General features: G+C 34.7%; 1 protein-coding gene and 1 non-coding gene across 2 annotated transcripts in view; one reads left to right on the top strand and one right to left on the bottom strand.

Moving 5' to 3' along the window:
- Positions 1-27,888, top strand: part of EPHA6 (EPH receptor A6) — a 951,964-nt gene that overhangs the window by 582,633 nt on the left and 341,443 nt on the right.
- LOC143648943 (U6 spliceosomal RNA) lies at positions 27,048-27,155 on the bottom strand. Its single transcript, XR_013158840.1, has one exon. It is a non-coding gene; the product is annotated as a U6 spliceosomal RNA (small nuclear RNA).

The following is a 27,888-nucleotide window of genomic DNA, read 5'->3' as shown; positions in this document are numbered from 1 at the left end:
TAGATAGAGTTTCATGTACTCAAAAATTCTGATTATGAAAAAGCCACACACATACATATGCATTTATATATATATATATATATATATATATATATATATATACAAGAGTAGCTTTTCAAAACTACTCCAAGCAGTTTTTCAAAATAAAAATATTCTCAATGTCTTATAAGGGCATTACTTTATACACAGAAAATCAATATCTCATTTTCTAGTCATTTTTACTTCATATGTTGTGGATGGAAATAACTTGCAATATTTTCAGTTCAGTACAAATCACACAGTTTTAACAAAAGGGATATCACATAAATCACAATCAAAACTTTAGAAATAAGTAATATTGTGAAAAATGGTAATTGACATAAAACCCATGTTTCCTCTTAGATTTGAAACATTGGCTTTATTACATAAAGTTTTTTATTTATGATGGCATGATGTAATAAAGGAGGATATTTATAAGAAAATGGCAATGATCCAATGCTAATGGATAAAACAAAGTCTTAGAAGTCAAAGATTCCTAATTCATATTCTGACTCTGATAACCAATATACTTGTGGCCAGGGAAAAGTCAATTATTCTCTCTGTATCTCAGAATTCATATCTACAAAATGGAAATAAGGGTATCTATCCTTCTAGTGGTTGTGAAGATTAATTATAAACATACATAAAGAGGGAAAGCACTAAATCAGTATTAAATGTCATTTAAGCAAGCCGTAGGGAAATATTTCACAATTAAGATAATACAGTGTAGAATCAGAACACAATAGCATGTGGATTGTGTACAAACTAAATAAAAGTAATCATATTTTCATAAATAAAAGCACAGTGTATAGGCTATCAATAAAAATGTTGAGTATCAAAACCTTTTAGAAAGTGCATAAAACATTTGACAGCACTAAAACTTGTTTTCAACCATGACTTCAAATTCTACTTATGCTATTTACATATCTGCATCTATATGATAGTTTCTTTTTCCAAGAAAATATTTTTATAACAATTTATAATGAAGGAAACTTACATTAAAATTCTTAGCTAAAAAAGGCTGAAATCCTTCCTTATATGAATGTAAGAAAAGCAAGATGCAAAGAGTTATATATACATATAATACAGTTTTTGGAAAACAAATATTCCCTTGTAGATGAAAACTTGTATGTGCTTGTGAATATGGAAAAAAATAGAATCAACTGCACACCAGGTTGTTTCAAGTGTTACCTATTTGGGGATAGATGTGGATGGAGACAGGGAAGAGAAACATTAAGTATAAAGTATGGATAAATATGGATGGATGATGAATGGATGGATGTACCCTAGCATTGGCAGTTGTCTTGTTCAAGTTTCCCAAAAGCAGACCCTGAGATAAAGATTCAAGTGCAAGTGATTAAGAAGACCCCCAGGAAGATTGTTAAGGGTGAGAGGAAAGCAAGACTGTGAGGGGAGGTGCCAGTCAAATTCAGCATGACCAAGGAGAGCCCTGGGGTCTCAATTACATCTCACAGTTCATTCTATGGAGACAAAGCAGGTGGGCTTCCATACTCTTAGTCCAGTCTGTTCTTGGCTACAGGCCTTAGTAGAAGTGTACAAAAAAAATCACAGACACTTCTGGTTCTCTGTAGTGGCTCCAGTAGCCCAAAGTGAGGTCTCTAAAGGTTACAGATATAAGCCTTTATAAGCAAAACTCACAGAAACAGGGGAATGTAAACAAGAACAGGTAAAAGGGATCCAATGAGATCAGGTGGCACATCAATCATTAGCTAAGTAATGATTAGCTAATAATAGCTAAATGCTTAACGAACTGCAAGATCATTTTAATCCCTGGCCATTTTAATATTCATATTCCTTTCCATCCTAATTGGCATCATGGCATTTAAATCTTGCATTTCTTCTTAAAGTTACTCTGTATTTGATCCATAATTGATCTGCAAATAAGCAATATTTGTGCTGTTCTTTAAGAAATTGATGCTGTGTTATTTAGTTTTCATTGTTTTAAGTGCATTATTGTGTAAATCAGAGAAGAAGAAAGAAGTTAATCTTAGAATATGAAATATCTATAGACATCTGAGGTCAACAACCTACTATTGTTACTAGTGATCTTTTCCCATAAAGTGTGAAATATTGGGAAAAAGCACCAGTCTTATTCAAAGATCTGGGTTTGTCAAAGACCTTAATTTAATCAGCCTGGTTTTCTCATCTGTAAAAGCTAAGGGTTTAGAAAAATAATCTCTTCCAGTTCTGATTCTTTCCAAATGCTGATGTGATTGTGTCTATATAGATACATAGATACTTTATTCTATCCCTCAAATAACTATAGTTTTTAAGTCTACTAATGTATATATATGTAATACATAATTTATGGTAAATAGTTATATATTTTTATATATCCATTTAATTTAATATAATTTTTAAAAATTATTTATGCTTGTAAATAAATATGAATAAAGATATTTAAGTACTTCACCACAAGGAGCAGTAACTAAACATCACAATTATAAATAAAACTTAAGACCCTGTTAACATGGTTGCTTTCCCTGCAAGTATATGCATGTGCATGTGTGTATGTGTTGAAGTTGGTACTTGAAGGAAGGTACTGCTTTGTTGGTTATAGCTAATGAGGTATTTTCTGTTCAGTTAAATATACTCATTCCTTAGTTTCCTTTTCTCATACACAAAAGCCTCTTTTTTTTAATTGAAGTGAATACAGCTTACATGAAAAGTCACCTTAAAATAATAAGCAAATTCAAATATAAGTTATAAAAAAGATTATATTTCCCATTTATTTACTAACAAAACTTTTCCCCAAAAACAGTCTACTCTCAGAATGAGGAAACTAAAACATCTGTTCCTAACCTCTTAGTCTCCACTTCCTGCCCAGTACACTTTTCTTTCCTCTGTTTTTTTGTTCTTTTATTATATTTATCAAAATTGATCTTCATTAGAGTTTTTTTAATGGGTATAACTAACTGTCCCATTAGTTTGTGAGGCCCCAACACAAGGGGATCATTTCTTATTCATTTTTGTCAGCTAAACCCCATCAGTGCCATTTGCTTTGAATCAAATTCTAGCTGAATTAGTAGAATTCTCTCTTTGTTCAGAATTCACTCACAAAAAAATGAGGGGGAAAAAAAGCACCCAGCCACCTTGAGGAGTTTTTAAAAAAGAAAGAAAGAAAGAAAAAAAAGTTTCCTGAACTTTCTGTTTTCTATCTCTTTATAAGAAAGATCCTTACAGATGTCCATCAGCCAAGAAAACATTTTTTTAATAACTAGAATGCAAGCTCATTAGAGCAGGAACTTCTTTCCTTCACTTTCATAACCTCAGCACTCAGAAAGGCACATAGCTAATAATTAATAGATAACAATTGTTGAGCAATTGTATGCCAGGCATTTTTTAAATGTTCAGATAGATTAAATCATTTAATCCTAATAACCTTTTCAGATAACTATTATTACTCTTCCAGTCTTATAGCTGAGGATACTAAGTCACAAGGACAGTAACTTTGCCAAAATCTTCCAGCTAGTCAGTGGTTGTTAACACCGTCCAAGATACCATATCATAATTGGATGTATCAAAAAAATCAGTTTATGTTCTGCTGATGCCTATTTTCTGAGTTCCCAAGGCCAAGCAGTTCACTATTCTCTGATGTACATTTTGCATTTATAGAGTGATAGTGATAAAACATACCTATCTCTTCAGGGTGTTGTATGGTTCCACTAATTACCAACTGGTAGCTCATTTTGCAAACATGAATCCCCCATAACAGTTCATTATTCTTGCATGCAGTAGTTAAATATACTGTGACTGGTAAAGTTTTTTCCTTAAAGTATTCCTGTTCATTATTTTGCCACAGTCAGCAGTTTTTAGATTTTGTTCAAGAAAACTCATTATGAGTAAAGGAGCATTTATTTCTAGATAGTAATTTTCCTTATAAGAAACTGAAATAATTTAACTTTCTATTGACTTGTCCAAAATAGGTATGTATGAGCTTTACTTATAAATACATAATTTCATGACATTGAGAATGATGTAATGTTAAAAGATGAAGAAATTTGTGGAAAGCTCTTCATTATGGAAAATATTTTCACCACATTTTAAATGAACCTTTTCTGAGAGAAGGTTGAATTTTTGGTGTCCTTTCTAAAAGTCAAATACTTCTCATTACCAAAATTTGAGAAATGTCTCTATTTCTTCCCCTCCTCTCTTATTCTATTTTCTCAAAATAGTTTTTTCCCCAGCCATCAATTCTATAAATATGCCTCATTTTTCTATTGATATATAATCAGTAAATATACATCTTCATGTGTATAAAAATCTGAGATGATGTAGCAATAATCAACTTTAAAAAGAAAAAAAATCCTTCCTTCCTTTCTTATAAAGTAATCAAATGACATTCTCCATGTTCTTTCATTGCATTTTCTTCACTTAAATGTTTGCTCAAAGGAAGAAAAGATTTTTTTTTCTTCACTTCCTGGGAATTTTCTCTTACCTCCAATTCATTATTTAGGCACAGAAACACATCTTCTTCTCTCTCTCTGTGGCTATGGCTATCTAACTTGTACATTTTGTAAATCTAAATATAAACTTGCATGCAAGCCTAAATATGGTAAGTATTCAAGGAACTAAGAAATGTATATATGGTTCACCTGTATTACGTGAGGATCTTGTTGAAATGCAGTCTATGATTTAATTGATTGGCAGGGCAGAGGAGGGGATGCTGAGCTGCGATTTTACATTTCTGAAAACTCCCAGGTAATGCTAGCACTCCTGGTCAGAAACCACAGTTTGAGCTGCGAATCTTTAGAGGCATTGTTTCTATATTACCTCACTTTATCTTGTGTTGCTAGAGGGAAAAATAATCACAACCCTCCTAAAACATACTTGTAAACTTAAATATTGCTGTATCTTTATAATTGGCTGGGACCTCTGTAGATATTACATGATCTGTATGATATTAAAACAAAAATCTTAATCATAAGCAAAATGCAGTAAATAGAGAAATTTCAGTTTCATGCACAATTTAGGGTTCCTAATGACATAAGCAGATTCCTAAATTAGTAATTAAAGTTTCTGTGTTCTTTCATTTCTTTTTTTTCTCAATAGTTCTTAATTGTTGTGATGTCCACCACAGAGAAATGGGATATGAACATTTGGTACTAATTAAAATAACATTACCTGAAACAAAATGAAGAGCAAGGAAATTTACTAATGCAAACAATAGTTATGAAAATTTCATATCAAATTTCCATGTTGTGCAACAAACATCACACTGTAAAAGCTTGCATGGTTCAGTGAGCCCAGGGAGTCTCCACAGTGCCTAGAGCAGATTCTCGTGGCAGCAAGCCTGGGATCGATGCCAGCCGTGCCTCAACCACAGCACCTGTATGATTTGAATATATCATCATTTATGATCTTTTACACCTTTGCATTAAGCAGAGAGTGTGCACACATGAAAATTACAAATGTCTAGTAACTACTCTATTTTCAAATTGTCTCCTATTTCGCAAATGTTGTACTATCTTTTGGTTTGGTTTGAGGAGGAATCTATATATTTAAAATTAAAGGAGCTGGATTATCTACAAAAGGGAGAAAACAACAATGACAAACTACTCCGAATATACGTCATTCAAATCTTTGGAATATACCTAAATTTAGAGACAAAAATAAAAGTTATAAACGTAATAAGTATTGTAAGTTTATGTTCTGGTTTCGAAGAACAATAAAACAGTACTCTCTGCATCCCTGCTCAGAGGGCCTTGGATTCTTTTGGTGGCATGTATACCAGTCAGGATTTATGTGGTTACCAGAAATACAGGCCTAGCCTTACTATATAAGAGTACCCATTAATCACACTCTGCCAACTTGCTATGTTTCAATAAGCTATAAATTCAACATTTTAGTTCAATTTCACCTACTAAAGTCATACAATCACTTGATTACATATTCCTAGTCATACGTTTCTTGAATTGCCTCCTCATTTCTTTCCTGAATTCCATGTCTTTAACTCTTATTGGTGAGATAAGAATAAATAACATTGTTTACCGATTCTGTAATTCCATGACTGAAGAAACCTATTTTTATTGTATCTTGCTTTGCTATACAAGATGATAGGAAATAATCAAGTAAGAGTAAGAAAGGAATGTGAAATTCGATCTTTACAATGAAAAGCTGAAATATGAAAAATTACACAGAGTCGTACATAAAGACATAAGGATAACAGAGCAATTCAATTTCCTCAGCAATCTAGAAATCTATATATATTATAACAGATTTACATTTCTAAGGAAATATATAAAGCTATTTTTAAAAATGACTAATTACTTGCATTAATTTCCACCTCCTCTTTTAGAATCTTTATTATTTGAAAGGAAAAAAACAATGCTATGCAGTCTATAGCTTGAGGAGTAGAGCTTATGAAATATTAAATTATTAGTGGATCGCAATATCCCTTTAAGTTGGGGGGAGGAAGTACTGAAAAATTGTTTTGGGTGAAAAATTGTTTGAATAGGCTAATGCCTACCAAGAAGCAGTGTAACCTTGGAGTATGCAAAATCAGCATTTTTCTATTATATATTCATTTCTTCAGGAAATTCCTACCAGGTAGTAATAAGGACATCGATTCAAACTCCCTAAACTTCTTATCTAGTTTGGTAAAAATCTGACAAATAAAATCCCCACAGAGAGGAACGAATTGCCCAAATGTAAAACATTCACTCAAAATGCCTTCAGAGAACTACTGTTCCATTAATGGAAATTAATGGAAAATGTAAATATAATGTTGCTATTTTGAAAGGCAAAATATACAAGGTAGGTATCTTTCTATCCTAGAATGATGCTATATAATGCCTGCAGGTAAATATTGCCAGATTGTCTAATATAAATTTCAAGCTGAGAACTACAACTAGATGATGTTATCTAACCCTTAGAAAATCTCCCTTGATTACCCAACTGGTCTTGAGTGAGTCATACTCCCTGAAGAGAAATACAGGATTTGCTCATAGCAAATACAGTAAGAATACAACCATATTTTTGCCCATTCCTTAACCAATGCTATTTAGGGCTAGAAGTATAAACAATTACTAATTTCTAAGTTTACTTTTTTCTATTCTGACACACTACTGCTACTCTCTTTAATCCAGGACTTAATAAGAAAATCTTTAAATTGGACAAAGACATATTTATTTATTCTGAGGCTTTTTAAGCCTGTAATTTTATGTGAAAAATCATGCAAAATTTACCTTGAAAGATTTCCAAAAAAAAACCATGAGGTGGCTATCTACAGAGTTGCATTGTTTGACTCCATTTTCTTCCAATGATGTGTTATTTTTGTTCAAGGGAATAGGAGAACATGCAGAAGGTAGAGTAGCGACTTTTTTTCGGTGACTGTCTTAGTTTCCTAGAGCAGCTGTAGCAAAGTACCATAACTGGGTGGCTTAAGACAACAGAAATTTATTGTCTCATAGTTCTGGAGGCTATAGATATATGAAAGAAAGATGCTGGCAGGCCCATGCTTCCTCTGAAGCCTATAGGGAAGAATCTGTTCCATGCCTTTCTCCTGGCTTCTGGCAGTGGCTTGCCAGAAATCCATGACATTCTCTGTCCCAGTCCTCACATGGCATTCTCCCCTCTCTCTGTGTACAGTTCTACTCTTATAAGAACACCATTCATACTGGATTAGGATAGGCTGCGTCTTAACAATAACATCTTCAAAGACCCTATTTCCAAATAAAGTCACATTCACAGGTCAGGGTTAAGACTTGAACATGTCTTTTTGAAGAACACAGTTTGACATGTAACAGTAGCAAATTAGGAAGTCCTTGGGTTTTTCCCCATGAAATAGCCCCTTCTGATAAAGGCTGGTATGGAATGCTATGTGTATATATGTGTCTATGTTTAAACTGCACATTTTTTAGAACAGTTTAAATTGTGCTCTGTTGATTTCAAAATATTGGGATATCATAAAGAAAACATAACCTTTAAATAAAAATTCCCCTTGAGGAAAATGTGGGCTGCTTTGTGCCTTTGCAGCCTAACTTTGATTTGCAGATTTTTATTGCCAGAGGGGAAAATCTAATGTCCAAGATTCATAGCATATCCAGGGATAGGGAATTCACCCTGTTGGAGCAAAAGAACCCTTGTTTACCCCTAGGCCAAGAATCTATTTTATTGAATGAATTAGAAAACCAGAAACAGAAATGAGAAATGAACTACAAGCTAAAATGTTTGTACATTTCCAATACTTAAATATATTTTTCGGGTTTTAAGTGAAGGAAAAGAGCAAAAATCTTAGAATTAATATCTTAGTTGGATTAGAAAAAAATAAAAAATAATACTTACTGATTGCACTTTACCTATACTAACTCATTCATTGCTAGCTAATTGAGACACACCTAACTTATTTCATGATTACCACTTAGATTTTAACATCCAACTGACAACTTAATAAGAAAATGAAATAAAAATATATATTTAGGTATGAATGGAACATTAAAAGTAACTATTAGTTATTTCATTTTTCTTATGTTTCTTATTAATTTGGGGTGGCTCTTTAGTGAATTCACATTGATATTGAAATGAAGTATTTTATACATAAAACAAAAATGTACTGGGATTTATAATCTAAAGCAATTGAAATAAAACTGAACAGTTCTATCAATTCTGTCACTACCTAGTTGTAGACCTTGTACAAGCTCTTAAACTTCTCTTTGTTTCAATTTCTGCTAACCAAATTGAAAATGGTCATATTATATTATTTTTTAATTTTCTAGAGTACATTTTCAGATTCAAAGAAAGTAAATCACTAGTCATAGTGGGGTTTTTTGTTTTTGTTTTTGTTTTTGTTTTTGTTTTAGTCATAGTGTATTTTGACAGACCTAAGTTAGAATTCAGGTTCTGACATTAATTAGTTGTGTGAACATAGACAACTATTTTAATTTCCCTAAAGCTTATTTTCCTTATCTGGTGAGAGAGAAATGATAACAACCACATGAGGTTCTTATGAGGTACAAAATAAATAAAATTCTTAAATGTAAATCATTTTGTTTAATGCCTGGAAATAGTAATCATTCAATATATGTAACCTGCTAATACTGGCATTTGTTTTAATGTTCGTACCAAATTTTAGTATTGATACAGTCTTTCTACAGAGAGTCCTTTAAATCTTTCTCATCCATGTAAATGGCATGTTACCCAAATTGCAGGTATTAACATCAAAATGTTAATGATAATGTGATAATAAGATAATATGGTAATAAGTCAAACAGATGTGAAGAAAGTAACTAAAATGCACATTATGGAGCAGAACCAGTTCTATTTTTAAAAACTGTCACCCAGGGCGGTGCAACCGTGGCTCACTGGCAGAATTCTTACCTGCCATGCCGGAGACCTGGGTTTGATTCCCGGAGCCTGCCCATGCCAAAAAAACTGTCACCCAGTATCAACCAGTTGATTTCATCCTATTTATTTCATTTCATTTCAAAAATGACTATTGGCAGGAAGTTTCAGTTACTTGCCATGTGGGCCTGTTCACATCATGGCCACTGCCTTCCCCAAGAAGATTCATCCAAAAGAGAAAGAGAGTACAGTCTAAGACAGAAGCTACAGTATCCTTTATAGTGTAATCTCTGAAGTTACTATCAATTCTGCCATGTCCTATTGGTTGCACAGACCAACTCTTGGACAAAATTGGAGAAGATGAATATTGTAAGGTGAGAATTACTGAGGGCAATGTTGGGGGCTACCTACCACATCAGCCCTTTTTTTTTTTCATTTTTTTTATTGTGAAACATAATATATACAAAAAAGCAATAAATTCCCAAGTACATTTTAACAGTAGTTTTAGAACTGATTTTAAAGTTTGGTATGGTTACAGTTCCATGATTTTTCATTTTTTTCTTCTTGCTGCTCTAAGATACTGAGACCAACAGAAATAGCAATATAATGATTCAGCAGTCATAATCATTTGTTAAATCCTATCTTCTCTGTTATATTCCTCCTTCTCTTAAAATGACATATATACATAAAAGCAATAAATTTCAAAGTGTAACACAACAATTAGTTGTAGAACAGATTTCAGCATTTGGTATGGGTTATAATTCCACAATTTCAGGTTTTTATTTCTAGTTGCTCTAAGGTACTAGAGGCTAACAGAAATATCAGTATATGTTTCAGCATTCATTTGTTAATCTGGACCTTCTCTATATAATTCTACCATCACCTTTGATCTTTCTCCACTCTTTAGGGGTATTTGACACGTCAGCCCTTTTGCCAGGTCTTTCACTCTTCAATTTGATTTAAGCAGTAATATAATCTTAGAGAAAATATTATGCACCTATTCTGAAATGCCCATATTTTAAAAATAATACTTTAGGTAGTTCAGTTGTTTCACCATTTAATTAGTTGAATTTCCCTGGAAGATTGGACTACGCTGTCCAATTAAATATACAAATTTTATCTTTATATGTATTACAGATCTTTTTTCCAAATAACTCAGTTATAACATTTAAACAGCCTACACGGCCTTAGGTATTTTCCCCACTTTCTAAAATAAAAGCAAAATGAACAATCTCACTAAATTTCCAAGTAAACAATCTCATATATACCACTCATTATTACGGTTAACCAGAAAAAAAACTTGAATCATTGGCCTCATATTCAGCTGTAACTAAAGATTTATGCTGCTTTGGTTTTTTCAACACTTTAATTGTTGATAATTAAAGTAGATTAGATCTCATAAGAGTGCAATTCCCTGACTTTGAAAATGGAAAAAAAAACAAAACTAGTTTTTACAATAGAACTCTTCTCTTCCTATATAGATATTTGCAGGTAGTAGAAATGTTTAGGAAGCAGTTAATATCATGTAAATAATTAAAGATTCAGTTTTATAAACTTCATCATATGAATCAAGACAATGCCTTCTCAGGTCATTAAAAAATAAAATATTTCCCAATGGAATCGAATAGAGTGCTCAGATATAGACCCTCTCATCTATGGACATTTGATCTTTGATAAGGCAGTCAAGCCAACTCACCTGGGACAGAACAGTCTCTTCAATAAATGGTGCCTAGAGAACTGGATATCCATATGCAAAAGAATGAAAGAAGACCCATCTCTCACACCCTATACAAAAGTTAACTCAAAATGGATCAAAGATCTAAACATTAGGTCTAAGACCATAAAACAGTTAGAGGAAAATGTTGGGAGATATCTTATGGATCTTACAACTGGAGGTGGTTTTATGGACCTTAAACCTAAAGCAAGAACACTGAAGAAGGAAATAAATAAATGGGAGCTTCTCAAAATTAAACACTTTTGTGCATCAGAGAACTTCATCAAGAAAGTAGAAAGACAGCCTACACAATGGGAGACAATATTTGGAAATGACATATCAGATAAGGGTCTAGTATCCAGAATTTATAAAGAGATTATTCAACTCAACAACAAAAAGACAGCCAACCCAATTACAAAATGGGAAAAAGACTTAAACAGACACCTACCAGAAGAAGAAATACGGATGGCCAAGAGGCACATGAAGAGATGCTCAATGTCCCTGGCCATTAGAGAAATGCAAATCAAAACCACAATGAGATATCATCTCACACCCACCAGAATGGCCATTATCAACAAAACAGAAAATGACAAGTGCTGGAGAGGATGCGGAGAAAGAGGCACACTTATTCACTGTTGGTGGGAATGTCAAAGGGTGCAACCACTGTGGAAGGCAGTTTGGCGGTTCCTCAAAAAGCTGAATATAGAATTGCCATACGACCCAGCAATACCATTGCTAGGTATCTACTCAAAGGACTTAAGGGCAAAGACACAAACGGACATTTGCACACCAATGTTTATAGCAGCGTTATTTACAATTGCAAAGAGATGGAAACAGCCAAAATCTCCATCAACAGAAGAGTGGCTAAACAAACTGTGGTATATACATACGATGGAATATTATGCAGCGTTAAGACAAGATAAACTTATGAACCATGTAATAACATGGATGGACCTAGAGAATATTATGCTGAGTGAATCCAGCCAAAAACTAAAGGACAAATACTGTATGGTCCCACTGATGTGAACAGACATTCGAGAATAAACTTGAAATATGTCATTGGTAACAGAGTTCAGCAGGAGTTAGAAACAGGGTAAGACAATGGGTAATTGAAGCTGAAGGGATACAGACTGTGCAACAGGACTAGATACAAAAACTCAAAAATGGACAGCACAATAATACCTAATTGTAAAGTAATCATGTTAAAATACTGAATGAAGCTGCATCTGAGCTATAGGGTTTTTTTTTGTTTTTGTTTGCTTGTTGGTTTGTTTGTTGTTGTTGTTTTTTACTATTACTACTACTTTTATTTCTTTTCTTTATATTGACATTTTGTATCTTTTTCTGTTGTGTTGCTAGTTCCTCTAAACTGATGCAAATGTACTAAGAAACAATGATCATGCATCTATGTGATGATGTTAAGAATTACTGAGTGCATATGTAGAATGGTATGATTTCTAAATGTTGTGTTAATTTCTTTTTTTTCTTTCCGTTAATTAAAAAAAAAAAAAAAAAAAAGGAAAAAAAAAAAAAAAAAAGAAAACTCAAAAATTTCATACGCTTTCTTTATAATTTGATGTTATCAATTGGTTAGTGACTACCTGATAGCAAATCCTAGAATGTAAGCCCTGTCTTGATTCTTCCTATATTCCATTAAAAAATGATAAAGTTACAGAAATAAGAATTCCATCATTATATCATTAATTTCAAGTCATAATAGTGATGTATATTGTGAAAATTTAAGGAAAGCATTAAAGGACAAATGAGTAATTAAAATTTTTAATGGTTTCTTCTGTTAGAAATTCAAACAAAATTGTATTGCTAAGATTATTTTACATTTTGCCAGCATATGTATATTATTGAAATAAATGTTCATGAATGAACAAAAAAAAAAAATAAAAAAATAAAAAATAAATAAAATATTTAAAGTTTTCCTAAACAACATTAGTTACAACATCAAAAACATATAAATGATAACTGTTGTTCCAAATGGCTATATATTGAACCCTGAGAGATGAAAAAAATAACTCAGAATATGGAAAAATTAGCCAAAGAAAGTAGTATGGATTTGTATATATATGTGTGTATGTGTGTGACAGAGTAATAGATAAAACATTTAACTCCTCAATATATATCATGACCTAATTTTTTCAATTTTTTTATAAGAAAAGTTATTGGTTTACAGAAAAATTGCACAGAAAATACAGTTTCCCTATTCTTACTCTATTATTTGGGTATAATATAATATATATATAATATATTTGATATATTTGTTCAAATTTATGAAAAAATATTATAATTTTGCTATTAAATATATGTCAAATGTACATTGTCAGTGTTATACAGTCCTATGTCTTTGTTAATTTTTATTCTAGTAACATAGATACAACCAAAAATTAATGTTGAGTTTTTGAAATAGAAATTTAAATCAAGGAAGGCCATTTTCTAAGAAATTTCTTTCTGGTATTTATTATCTAAGATATTCTAATAAGCATCTTAATAAAGGCATGGCTAAACACTGAAGCATTTCAGGGTTTCAAACAATTCTCTGAATTCTTTGTGATTTTTGTCATAACTTTTCTAATTGTTGACCAGTATGTCTCTTTAAAACAAAATTTCTTTGAGAAAATTCCTTCCTTTCTTAATTTAGAAAAGTACTTAACATCCTCAAGAAATATATCAGACCTTCAGAATTCCGAAACAAAATAATTACTGCAGAAGGGTTCTGGGAGTTAAACTATTACAACAAAACTCTTTTAGTTTATTCCCGCATAGTAAGTGATGTATAGTAAACTGCTTCATTTCCCGACTCTGCTATTATTATCCTGATTCCTTGGGGGAGGGCTTAAGTGTCTTAGATTTTCATTTTCAAATGAGGGGGGAAAAAAAATCTAAGCCTGTATTCTGTTTCAAATAAGAATAATTATGAGCCTTCTCTGACCAGATATAATTTTTTCCTTGGGGAGAAAAGCAAGGCCCCTTGCAACAGCCATTATTAATGACACTGAAATAATTACGAGTTGAAAAAAGGAAATCTGCCCAGAAAAATCAATAGGAAACCGCCAAATGTTCCTTGGACTTTTCGAGAGGTTCTATGCCTATTGTCCTTCATGACCTTTCCATTAAGAGACTGGTTGGCTATTTTCCTAATGGTTGCCTTCAATTATTTAGAAGGGATTTCTAAGCTTTTGTAGTTGATATTAAAATGGCCTGGAGAGCATTTCCTGATTGTCTTTCTTGCAAAGAATAAGGGTCACTCTGGGGAAAACAGGGCAATCCAGGTAGCTTTGCTCTAAAAAAGTAATCCTTTTCCATTAGTATTATTTATCATTCAAGCATTGATTCTCATAAAATGAAGCAACCAGTACATGATAACTTTGCTGCCACTGAGACATTACAGAAAAAAATAGTAGCTAAAAATCTTTAGCAGTAATCTATCATCTAAGGCCAAACTGCTATGAGCTCAGCATTTAGCAACTGTTTTGTTTTTAACTTGTTTCCTTCTAGTGGACATTTTACTTCTCCTGATATTAACCAATGAGTGTTCTCTTACAATCATTCAATATTAATCAGTTTCCAGATACGAGTTGTGTTTTACAACGGTGTCAAATGGAAGGAAAGAATGTAGCAGACAAAGGGACCAGCAAGTGTGAAACCTAAGGCACAAAAGTAGGTGGCAAGTTCAAGGAAAAGACAGTTTACTGTGAACTGAAGCTATGGGAAGAAGCAGAGAAGAGGCTAGAACACTGAGCCAAGGCCAGATGAGGGAAAATCAAGCATACCTTTCCTTCCTTCTTTCATTTAACAAATATTTATTTAACATATGGCCTGTTTTAGCACTGCAAATGTCAAGATGATATTAAAATTTTAAATAGCACTTTACTATATTTGGTTAGATATGCTTAAGATATAATTAATCTCATTAAAATTTCTTGTCTTTCATGATGATAGAATATTTTCATGGCCTCCATCAATGTCATTATAACTTTCAATTCTTTATATCCAATCTATCATTCAGGGAACTAATCAATTTCATACCTCCTATTAACATATTGTTCTCAATGCTCAAATAAAAATAGGCTTCATAAGTGCTTTTATTTAAAATGTTTGAAATTATATGAAAAATGAATCCTTTATTCATAAACTTTATTTCCCAAAATATTTAATTCAGAAGGAATCCAAGATAAAATAGTCCATTATTTCAAAAGGTGAAATATTTCAAGGAATATATATATATGTTCATGATCATATATGTATATTTAAACAATATAGTTCCCACATAACATTTCATAATACTTTGATTTAAATTTTAAGCATATATGAAAATTGCTAAGAAGATATTTTATTTTTTTACTTTTACTCTGGTAAAATACACAAAATAAAATGGCTCATTTTAACCACTGTCAAATATAAAATTAAACCCAGTTAATTGCATTCACAATATTATGCTATCATCAACACCATTATCATGATAATTAAGTTCATGTATCAACTTGGCTAGGTTATGCTGTCTAGTTGTTCAATCAAGCAAACACTGACCATACTTAATGGATTTATATATACTCTGCCAGTTCTATTTCCCTGGAAAATTCTGATTAATACAGATTTGACACCAGGAGTAGTTCTTGAAAAACAGAATCTTAAGGATAAGATTTTTTAATTGGTTCTGGGATTTTTTGAATTGGTTCTCTAATCTGATTAGATCCAAAGAGACTAATGAATCTATTTCCAATGATAAAAATGGCACTGACAGTGCATGGCATAAATTGTCAATAGAGATATGCAAAATATCATCATCAGTTATGGCTATTCAAATGCTTCTAAGAGGCAAGGGTCTAAGTGAGAGTGGATTTGACACCTTAATGGAGTATTGTGGAGTTAAAAAGTATAATGGTATTGTTTTAAAAACCCTGTATACAGTTGTTAAGTAAAGGGATGAGTTCAAGGCTTCAAATTCTCAGCTTTTTAAGCACTGCATGAAAGACAAAGAAAGTTTCTATGTGTGCCCACAAACTTGAATGTCTAAAAATCAGACCCAGAATCTTATTAAGTGACTGAACTACAACCTAAATTGAATTGCCAACTTTGCAGGGAGTCTGCTGTTAAAATGAGAGCATTAATTGGAAAGGAAAAGGGTCCTGACAATTTGAATGGGTACAAATGGGTTGATAATGATGATAGTGGGGACACTGAAACCCTAGATTCTGCTGAGTCTCCTTGGCTAGATGAATCTGTAATGATGTCCCTGACGTTTCTGCCACTCAAATTCCAGTCTGTCCTGAGGATCTAGTCTCCCAACTTGCAGGTAGTCCTGAATAATCAACCATCTAACCTCCACAGGAAGAGATTAACTTTGCAGTGCCTAATAAAATTGTAACCATCCCCTCTGAGCAAACAGCCTCACACCTCTGTCTGAAGAGATTAATCCTGTTTCACCAGATGAAACTGTAATGGAATATCCTAAAGTAGTTGGCTTGCAAGACACTACCAATTTTTCTCATGACCCATCCCATACCACCACCCCTTTTTCCTTCCTGGCATATAACTAAAGTCCCAACATGTTCCAAAAGGTGAGACACAAAGTGTCACCCATGAGGAGGTGTGCTAGAGTCCAAAATAACTGCATGATTTTCCCAATGTATATAGAAAGAAATAAGGGGTATTTTCATGGGAATGAGTATTAGGGTGTGGGATAATGGTGGAAAGTACATAAATTTGGATCAGGCTGAATTTATTGATATAGTCTCACTAAGCACAGATTCTGGATTGTTGTAGCTCAAGGGGTGAGAAAAGGCTCTGACAATTTCTTAGGGTGGTTGGCTGAAACATGGACCAAAGGTTGGCTTATGTTACCTGAGGGTGAAATGCCAGAACTTCCCTGGTATAATGTAATTGAGGAGACCTAAAGCCTTAGAGAGATTAAAATATTGGAGTGGATTTTATCATGTAATACCTATTAACACACCCCAAGAAAGTCCAGAGGACACATCTTTCAGCATGGCTGTGAGGAATAAATTTGTAAAACTTTAGTCCATCATGCCTGAAGAATTCTGTAGTCACTCTTCTCTGTAGGTCAGCTATTACTGTTGGAACTGCTGTCACTGAAGATAGATCGTTAAGCACAAAGGGAATGATTGGATCCCAGATTTGCAGAAGCCAATGGCAGCACTTAATCACCAAAGCCAAAGTGGGCATGACTTTGATAATGGACAGCAGAGCCAAAGCAGTAATCAGAATAGTCTGACTTGCAGAGACCTATGGGGTATCTAAGAGTAAAACAGATTTGCCGTCTTCTTACTTGTTTGATCTGTATTAGCAAAAGAATTCTAAATCAAGTGAAAAGTCAAACTTGAATCAAAAAAACAGAGAGTCATGGTCCCTTAATAATTCCCAGACTTGAGACAGTTTTCAGATGCAGAATTCCTTTAAAGAAAGGAAGGCTGGGTCCCCTTGGGGTAGGACCCTACTACACTGCCAAAAATTTATACTGTTTTCTTACTCACAGCCTTCCCTATGGGACCTATCACCTATTACTAAAGTGACTGTGCTAAAAAATAGGAAATGATCAGATAATTAAGGGATTATTAGACACTGGTTTTAAGTGACATTAATTCTAAGAGACCAAAATATCACTGTGGTCAACCAGTCATAATAAGAGTTTTTGAAAGTAAGATGATCAATGGAACTTTAGCTCAATTCTGATTCACAGTGGATTGAATGGGTCCCAGACCTATTCTATAGTTATTTCCCCAGTTCCAGAATGCAAAATTGGAATAGATATACTCAGCCACTGATAGAATCCTCACATTGGTTCCCTACTTCAGGAGTAAGAGCTATTAGGGTAGGAAAGGACTATCTCTATTTACTGTCTCTAGTTGCCAAATAGTAAATCAAAAGCAATACCACATTCCTGAGGGATTGCACAGATTGGTCCCACAACCAAAGATCTGAAGGATACATGGGTGGTGAATTTCATCACATCTCCATTCAGTTCTCCTATTTGGCCTGTGCAGAAAACAGATGGATCTTAGAGGATGACAGTGGATTGTCATAAACCTAATCAGGTAGTGACTCCAATTGCAGTTGCTCTTCCAGATGTGGTATCATTGCTTGAGCAAATCAACACATTCCCTGTTACCTGATATCCAGATATTGATCTGGCAAATGCTTTTTTCTCAAATCTTTTTAGTAAAAACACCAGAAACAGTTTGCTCTCAGCTGTCAAGGTCAGCAGTTTATCTTCACGATCCTATCTTAAGGGTATATCAATTTGACAGCCCTATGTTATAATCTAGTCTGCTGGAAACTTGATTACATTTCCCCTCCATAAGACATCACACTGGTTCATTATAATGATGATATCATGTTGACCGGGTGTAGTGAGCATGAAATAGCAACTGTTCTAGACTGATTGGTAAGGCATTTGTATGTTAGAGGGTGGGAGAAAAATCCAACAAAATTCCACCTCACTGAGTTTTCTAGATATCCAGTAATGTGGGGCATGTTGAGATGTCCCTTCAAAGGTAAAGGATAGTGATTACATGTGGCCCCTCCTACAATCAAAAAGAGGAACACCTAGGTGCCTTAGATTTGGGAGACAACATGTTCCTCATTGGGTTGTGCTTCTCTGGCTATTTACCAAGTGTGCTGGTTTGAAAGGAAGTATGCCCCCTAGAAAAGCCATGTTTTGATCAAAATATCATTTCATAAAGGTAGAATAATCTCTATTCAATACTGTATGTTTGAAACTGTAATCAGATCATCTCCCTGGATGATGTGATTTAGTCAAGAGTGATTGTTAAACTGGATTAAGGGATGACATGTCTCCACCCATTTCGGTGGGTCTTGATTGGTTTATTGGAGTCCTATAAAAGAGGAAATATTTTGGAGAATGAGAGATTCAGAGAGAGCAGCACCACGAAGCAGAGTCCACAAGCCAGTGACCTTTGGAGATGAAGAAGGAAAACACCTCCCAGGGAGCTTCATGAAACAGGAGGCCAGGAGACAAAGCTAGCAGATGATGCCATGTTCGCCATGTGCCCTTCCAGCCAAGGGAGAAGGCCTGACTGTGTTCACCATGTGCCTTCTCACTTGAGAAACCCTGAACTTCATCAGCCTTCTTGAACCAAAGTATCTTTCCCTGGATGGATGCTGTAGATTTGACATTTCTATAGACTTGTTTAAATTGGGACATTTTCTTGCCCTTAGAACTGTAAACTAGCAACTTATTAAATTCCCCTTGTTAAAAGCTGTTCCGTTTCTAGTATATTGCATTCTGGTAGCTAGCAAACTAGAACACCAAGTGACCCAAAAAGCTACTAGTTTTGATGGGGATGAGAACAAGAAGGTGCTCTGCAACAGGAACAGGCTGCCATGAAAGCTGCTCTGCCAATTCGGCCACATGTCCCAGCAGATCCAATGCTGCTATTTAAGTTTCAGTGGCAAATAAAGATGATGTCTGAGCATTTGGCAGTTCTCCTTGCATAATCATGGTGCAGACCCTTAGGATATTGATGCAAAAGTCTGACATCCTCTTCAGATAACTACTCTGTTTTTGAGAAACAGCTTTAGACTATTACTGGGCCTTAGGAGAGGCTGAACACTTAACCATGGGCCATGAAGTTACCTTGAGACCAGGTTGCTTATCATGAACTGGGTGGTGTCTGACCCACTACGCCATAAAGTTTGACATGCAGAGCAGCACTACATTATCAAATGTAAGTGGTATATAAGAGACAGTTTTTTAAGCAGGCCCTGAAAGCACAATTATGTGACATGAGTAAGTTCTCCAAATAACCATGGCTCCCAGTCCTGCCACATTCCCTACAAGCAGTTGGCTGAGAAAGAAAAAACTCATGCCAGCTTTACAGATGATTCTGCTGAATATACAGGTACCACCTGAAAATAGACAGATACAGCTCTACCTGCCCTTTTTTTGGACATACCTAAAATTCAGTGGTGAAGGAAAGTTCTCCCTGTGAGCAGGAGTTCGAGCTGTGCACCTGGTGGTCCATTTTGCTTGGAAGGAGAATTGGCTGTAGGTGTGTTTGTAAACTGATATATGGGCTGTGACCAATGGTTTGGTTAAATAATCAGGGACTTAGAAAGAATATGATTGGAAAATTGATAACAAAGAGATATGAGGGAGAAGAATGTGGATAGACTCTTCTTAATAGGCAAAAAACATGAAGATATTTGTATCCTTTGTGTATTCTCACCAAAGGGTGATTTCAGCAGAGGAGGATTTTAATAATTAAGTACATAGGATGCCTCATTCTGTGGATACCCGTAAGCGTCTTTCCCCAGCCACTCCTGTCATTGCCCAGAAGCTCATGAACAAAGTGGCCATGATGGTAGGGATGGAGGTTAAGCATAGGCTCAGCATCATGGACTTCTACTCACCAAGGCTGACCTTCCTACAGCCACTGCTGAGTGCCCAATCTGCCAGCAACATTGACTAATACTTAGACCTGATATGGCACCGTTCCCTGAGGTAATCCGCCTGCTACCTGGTGGCAGGTTGATTATGTTGGACCACTTCCATCATGAAAGGAGCAACATTTTGTTCTTACTGGAATAGAAATGAGCTCCAGATATAGGTCTGCCTTCCCTGCATGCAATGCTTCTGCCAAAACAGTGAGCCATGGACTTACATAATGCCTTATCTACCATCATGCTATTCGACACAGCTTTGCTTCTGCTCAAGGAACTTATTTCATGAGAAATGAAGTGTGGCAGTTGGTGCAGGTTCAGGGAATACATTGGTCTTGCCATGTTCCCCATCATCCTGAAACAGCTGGATTGGTTGGAGTGGCTGTTTTTTTGTTGTTGTTGTTGTTGTTGTTTGGCTTTTACAGTTCTTAGTCTGTGAAAATGTCCAACTCAAGGCATCAACAGAACGATACCTGTACTTTTAAGACAGTCTGTTGGCATCTGAAACACGTTTGTCTCATGGGAAGGCACATGGCTGGTGTCTGCTAGATTTCATTGCTTTCAGCTTCTGGATCCTGTGGCCTCGTCTCTGAGTTTCTCTGGAGCTTTTCTCTCCGAGATTCTCTTAATTTCATCTCTCCTCTTCTGCATGTGTTTTATTCTCTTATAAAGGACTCTAGTAAGAGGATTAAGATCCACCTTGAATGGGGTATGCCACATCTCAATTGAAATAACCTCATCGAAAGGTCCCACCTACTATAAGTGTGCACACACAAGGATGGATTAAAAGAAAATAGCTTCAAACTACCACAGCAGCTATATTCTGATTGAAACATATGCATCTAAAACAGAAATAAATAGAAAGATAAAAATAAAGAGATATGGTAAAGGTACCAGGCAAACACCAATCAAAAAGAAGCTAGTAAAGATGTTTTAGCATGAGTCCCACTAGACTTAAATCAAAACACATCTCTTAATATAAAAAGGAACACCTCACTAAGAATATATGTATATATATATATATAATGTTGTTATTTATATAACAACACTTCTAAACTTGTGGAGACCAGTAACAGTGCCTCAAATTGTATAAAGCAAAAATGGACATAAACACAAGGAAAAATAAACAAATCCATTATCATAGTGGGACATTTTAACATGTCTTTCTTTGTATTTGAGAAAAAAAAGTCTAAGGATAAAGAGGATTTGAAGGACACAATTAAAAAGTCTGATCTAATGAACCTAGGCATATCATTGCAATAAAAACTGGAAAAACTGCATTTTTTTCAAGCACACATGGGGCATTTGCAAAAATTGATCACACACTGAGCTATAGAGCAAGTTTTAACAAATTTTTAAAGGAGTATTACTATACTGACATCCTTCTCTGATCACATTTGTTACAAACTAGTAACAGGACAACTTGAAAAACTCAATATATTTGAAATATCATGTATTGGCAAAGAAGTAAAATGTTGGCAATTTCTAATAAAATGGAAAATATATACAACCTATGTCCTAGTACGGCAGAAACTGTTTTGACTTTCTCAACCTCATCCCACTTCCCTTCTAACATATCTTTTATTCTACAAGAAAAGAAAGCTAAAACCCACATTTCCCATATTCCTTTGCAGCATCTATCTGTGGTTTGAAAAATGGACTTAGGGAAGAGGCCATCTTCCTACTATTGTTGATATTGGTGAGCAAAGTCATGGAGATAGGAGTGTCACGAGGATTCAGCTTGCCAGAATATATTGGCTAGCTTCATGGGCACCTATAAACTGTTGGGGCAGTTGTGGAATGTGGACTCAGCATGCCACAGTCAAGTCATCAGTTCGAGAGTTAAATGTCAGTTGCAGCAGAGGCAATGGTGTCAGTGGCTGCTGGGCTCTGGATGGCCATGCAGTGATGTGCTGTGAGCACAATAGCTTCAGCCGCATCCACCTGATTCTCCCTTCTCTTGTCCTTTCAGTGATTTCTATAAGCACTTATTTCCATACTATAAATTCATCTTATAGTAGGGAACTGCTATGGTTCCTATTTCCTATCCTGAAGCCCAACATTGCTATTTAGTGCCAGAAGAGGTTGCAGGCAACATCATCTCTAAGATGGGAAACTGGAATTGGTGATATAATCTTGGTCAATTTGAAGATAATGACAACCTCATTACCACATGGAAAAATAGGAAACTCGTTAGTGTAAGAATTTCCCTGGTTCTTTGATTGTGTTATGAGCCAAAAATTTAAAATTCAAAAATTTTTTTTTTCATTTTATTTAAGCCCTCCACTGCAGTCAGAAATAACCAGCTTACCTTCTTATCTTTGCATTCTTTATTCACACCATAATGGTGTATCTCAGTAGCTATGAGATCACCTGATGAAGCTGATGAACGCAGAGTCCAAAATCCACAGGGTAGGCTGTGAAGCCAACCGTTCCAATGGAGGGTCTGGATGAACTCCACAGAAGAGGCTTGCTAGCCAAAGCAGGAAGAGAGCCTGCCTCTTCTGAATCCTCCTTAAAAAGCTTCCAGTGATTAGACTGAGCATCACTCATTGCAGAAGACATGCCCCTTGGCTGACTACAAATGGAATCAGTTATGGATGCAGCTGACATGATCATGATTTAACTCTATGAAAGGTCCTCATTGTAACAGACTAGCACTTGCCCAACCAAACAAATAGGTACCACCACTTGGCCAAGCTGACACATGAACCTGACTACGGCAGCCATTCTGATCCATTAGAAAAGCCGAAGTAATGTTCTCAGTCTCTGGGTCAGCTGTGGAGGTTTACTGATCTGGACTAGGCTCAGATTATCTCAGCTGTACTCACTCATATGTCTGCAATCATCAAGTAGTCTGCTAGGAGGCTCAGAATTTGAGTTTGGCTGACTGTCAATTGGAGTGAATGGAGAAAATGGGCCATGTGTCTCTCATCTGCCCATTCTGTACTTGTTCTCATGGCAACTAAGAAGAACTAGTTTTCATTGAGGCCAGGAAAATGTCCAAATCAAGGCATCATCAAGGTGATACTTTCTTCCAGAAGACCAGCTGCCACATATGGCTCCTCTGCCATATGACAAGGCACATAGTGGCATCTGTTGGTTTCTCTCATTTCTTCCAGGTTTCATTGATTTCACCTTCTTGCTTCCAAGGCTTTCTATCTCTCAGGAATGACCTTTTGAAAACTCAAAGAGGCAACAAATAGGTGGCAATGCCTTGCAATGCTGGAGTAGTGTTTTCCAGGAAGCTGTATACATATTCTGTAAACTCATGTCCATTCTATAGTGCTGTTTATTCCATAGATAGAATTCCTGAGTTCAGGAATCAAGGGGTAGAAATAGGAGTGGCACCTCTCAGTATTACCCTTAGAAATACACTAATTTATTATTATTATTATTTTTTATTTTATTTTATTTTATTTATTTATTTTTTTTGGCTGTGTGTCCCTGCAACCTTAAACCCTGCTGGTCTGCAGGTCTTAGTTCCAAAAGGATGTGTACTTCCACAAGGAGACACAATTAGTCCATTCAACTGGAAGTTAAGACTTTAATTTAGCCACTTTGGATTCTTCATGCGTCTGAATCAACAGGCAAAAACAGGAATTACTGTACTGGTTGGGGTTGTTGATCCTTCTTATCAAGAAAAAATAGGATTACTAATGGCGTAGAAGCTTCATAAATGGAGTCTTGCATCACCCCACTAGTGAAAGAACCACAGCCAGGTGAAGTGTTTGCTGAGGTTAAAGAAACTAAGGAATTGGTAGTGGAAGAAAGTAATCATAAATGCAAGCTACGACCACATGACCAGTTACAGAAATAAGGACTATAATTGTTATGAATGTTTTTCCTTGTTTTATTTGTAATATGATTGTATGTTTTATTTGTAACATGATTGTATGTCCACAAAGCAATGATCTTTGTTTTCTTCTGTATCTTATCCCCTATGTAACCAATATGTCATAGTATTTAAGTTATAGGGTATCAGTTTTAAGAGTGATTACCATCACCCAAGGACTTGCATCCCTTTCTGGGGAAAGAGTCTGTGGTTTCCAGTTGTATGCAAGACATTTGAGTGTGGTTAGATGAAAAGCTGACTGTCATTGTTTTTATTTGCATATTAAATTTGGTTTAGGAAGATGTGTATGGGTGCCAAGTTGACTGTGATAGTTAGGTTCAAGGATCATCTTGGCCAAGTGATGGATAAATAAAATGTGGTGCATACATACAATGGAATATTATTCCACCCTAAAAAGGAATGAAGCTCTGATACATGCAGCAATGTGGATGAACCTTGATGACATCATGTTGAGTGTTTAAAGCCAATATTGTATAATTTAACTTTTATTAAATATATAGAATATGCAGAGTCATAGAGACAGAAAGTAGATTACAGGCGGCAGATGGAGGGAGATGGGGAGTTAATGCTTAATGGGTACAGCATTTCTGTTAGGGGTGATGGTATGGTTAAGCAAGCACTAGCCTTGTTTGGTTAAGCAAGCACTAGCATGACTCACTGTGAGGATACTTTTTGAATTTAAATTATCAGTAAATTGATTATTTCTATGGCTGATTACATCAACAATTAATCAAGGAGATTGTCTTCCATAATGAACAAAGTCTCACCTATCAATTTGAAGACTTTGAAAGGAAAACTGATGATAGCAGCAGTCAGAAGAAAGAATTTTCATCTTTGTTTCAGCCAGCCATCTTCTCCTGGGGAATTCATGGAAAAATCTTCTTTGGAGTTCCCAGCTTGTGCCTACAGAATTTGAACTTGCCCACTAGTCATGAAATAGTTCACATAATAAAATCCATCACATACACATATACACATACATTCTGACAGTTCTGTTTCCCTGGAGAACCCTAATACAATTACCAAAACTTTTCCATCACCCCTAACAGAAATGCTGTACTCATTAAGCATTAACTCCCCATCTCCCTCCATCTGCTGCCTGTAATCTACTTTCTGTCTCTATGACTCTGCATAGTCTATATATTTAATAAAAGTTAAATCATACAGTATTTGTCCTTTAGTTTTTGGCTGGACTCACTCAGCATAATGTTCTCTAGGAATGGTATGATTTCTAAATGTTGGGTTAATTTCTTTTTTTTTTTTCCGTTATTAATAAAAAAAAAAGTTAAATCATACAATATTGGCTTTAAACACTCAACATGATGTCATCAAGTTTCATCCACATTGCTGCATGTATCAGAGCTTCAGTCCTTTTTAGGGTGGAATAATATTCCAGTGTATGTATGCACCACATTTTATTTATCCTGTCTTCCGTTGATGGACCCTTGGGTTGCTTCGACCTTTTGACTATTGTGAATAATGCTGCAATGAATGCTATACAAATATCTATTTCAATCTCTGCTTTCAAGGTTGGGGGTATATAGCAAAAACTGGAATTGCCAGGTCATGTGGCAATGCCATTTTCAACTTTCTGAGGAATTGTAAAACTGATTTTCATGATGGCTGCACCATTCTAAAGTGCCACCAGCGATGGATAAATGTTTTTATTTCTCTGCATCCCTGGCAACTCTTTAACTTTTCTTTGTTTTTATAATGCCCATTATCGTGGGTATGAAATTGTATTTCATGGTGAAAATTTGCATTTTCCTAATGGCTAATTATGTTGAGCATCTTTTCATGCACTTATTGGCCATTTGTATATCTTCTTTGGAGAAATATCTAGTCAAGTTCTTTGCTCACTTTTAAATTGGTCTTTTGTGTTTTTTTGTTGAGTTGTAGAAGTTAATGTATTCTGAATATTATAATCTTATCAGATATTGGTTTTCCATATATTTTCTCCCATTCTCTAGGTTGTCTTTTCACATTCTTGTTAACATACTTATTCACAGATGTTTTAATTTATTTCTTTGATTTAAAAATTTCTAAATTTATAGAAAATTCACACAGGAAATATGAAGTTCACTTAATAACCTCCTTTCACACACACAGCTGTCCTTACATCTAACATTTTGCATTAGTGTGGTACCTTTGTTACCACTCATGAAGTAATATTATTACTATTAAAACATAGGGTACTGTTTATATTGTGTAGCACAATTCTATGAGTTTTGTGTGTGCCTGTGTGTAGCAATTTTTATACATCCTAAAATTTCCCTTTCCCCCATTTTTGAATATGCAATTCAGTGGTGTTAAGTACATCCACAAAGTCATTTTTAATTTTGGTGAAGTCCAGTTTATTTTTTCTTTTGTTATTCATGTTTTTGGTGTAAAGTCAAAGAATCCACTATGTAATACAAGGTTCTGAAAATATTCCCCTTTTTTTCTAAGAGCTTTATAGTTTTATCTTTTATGTTAAGGTCACTGATCCATTTTAAGTTAATTTTTTATATGGTAAGAGATATGGATCCAAATTCATCCTTTTGCATGTGGATTTGCAATTGTCCCAGCACCAATTGTTGAAGAGAATATTCTTTCCTCACTGTTTAGGATTGGCAGCTTTATCAAAAATCAACTGGCCAAAGAGGCGTAGATTAATTTCTGGTCTCTCCAGTCTATTCTATTGGTCTATGTGTCTACTCTTATGCCAGTAGCACACTTTTTTTTTTAAATATAGAATGCTTCACAAATTTGCATGTCATCCTTGCGCAGGGGCCATGCTAATCTTCTCGGTATCATTCCAAATTTTAGTATATGTGCTGCCGAAGTGAGCACCAGTAGCACATTTTTAATTACTGTTGCTTTGTAGTAAGTTTTGACATGTGGAAGTATGAGTCATCTAATTTTGTTATTTTTTAGATCATTTTGGCTATATGGGCTCCTTTCATTTCCATATGAATTTCAGGATCCGATTTTTCATTTCTGCAAAAAAGGCTGCTGGAATTTTGATAGAGATTGCACTGAATTTGCAGATCATTTGAATTTATAGCTCACTTTAGTTAGTATTGAGTTCTTTACAATATTGTCTGTCATTTCTTAACACAGAGTGCCTTTCTATTTATTTAAGTTTCCTTAAATTTCTTTCAACAATGTTTTATAGTTTATAGTGTTCAAGTCTTTCACTTCCTTGGTTAAATTTATTACCAGATATTTTATTATTTTAAATGCAATTATAAATGCAATTTTTAAATTACTTTTCAGAATCCTCATTACTGGAATATAGAAACACAAATGATATTTGTGTGTTTATCTTGAACCCAACAACTTTGCTGAAATCGTTTTTTAGTATTAAATTCATTTTCTTGCAGATCTCTGGGATTTTCTGTATAGGATCATTTCATCTGAGAATAAGGACAATTTTGATTCTTCCTTTCTGATTTTGATGCCTTTAATTCTTTTATCTTCTCTGAATGCTCTGGCAAGAATTCCAGTACAATAGTGAATATCAATGGTGACAGCAGGCATCTTTATTTTGTTCCTGATTTTGACATGAAACTTTCAGTCTTTC

The sequence above is a fragment of the Tamandua tetradactyla genome, chromosome 10 (assembly GCF_023851605.1).
Source record: "Tamandua tetradactyla isolate mTamTet1 chromosome 10, mTamTet1.pri, whole genome shotgun sequence".
NCBI classification, from domain to species: Eukaryota; Metazoa; Chordata; class Mammalia; order Pilosa; family Myrmecophagidae; genus Tamandua; species Tamandua tetradactyla.
The sequence above is the reverse complement of the archived record's forward strand: the minus strand, read 5'-3'. Positions and strand labels throughout refer to the sequence as shown.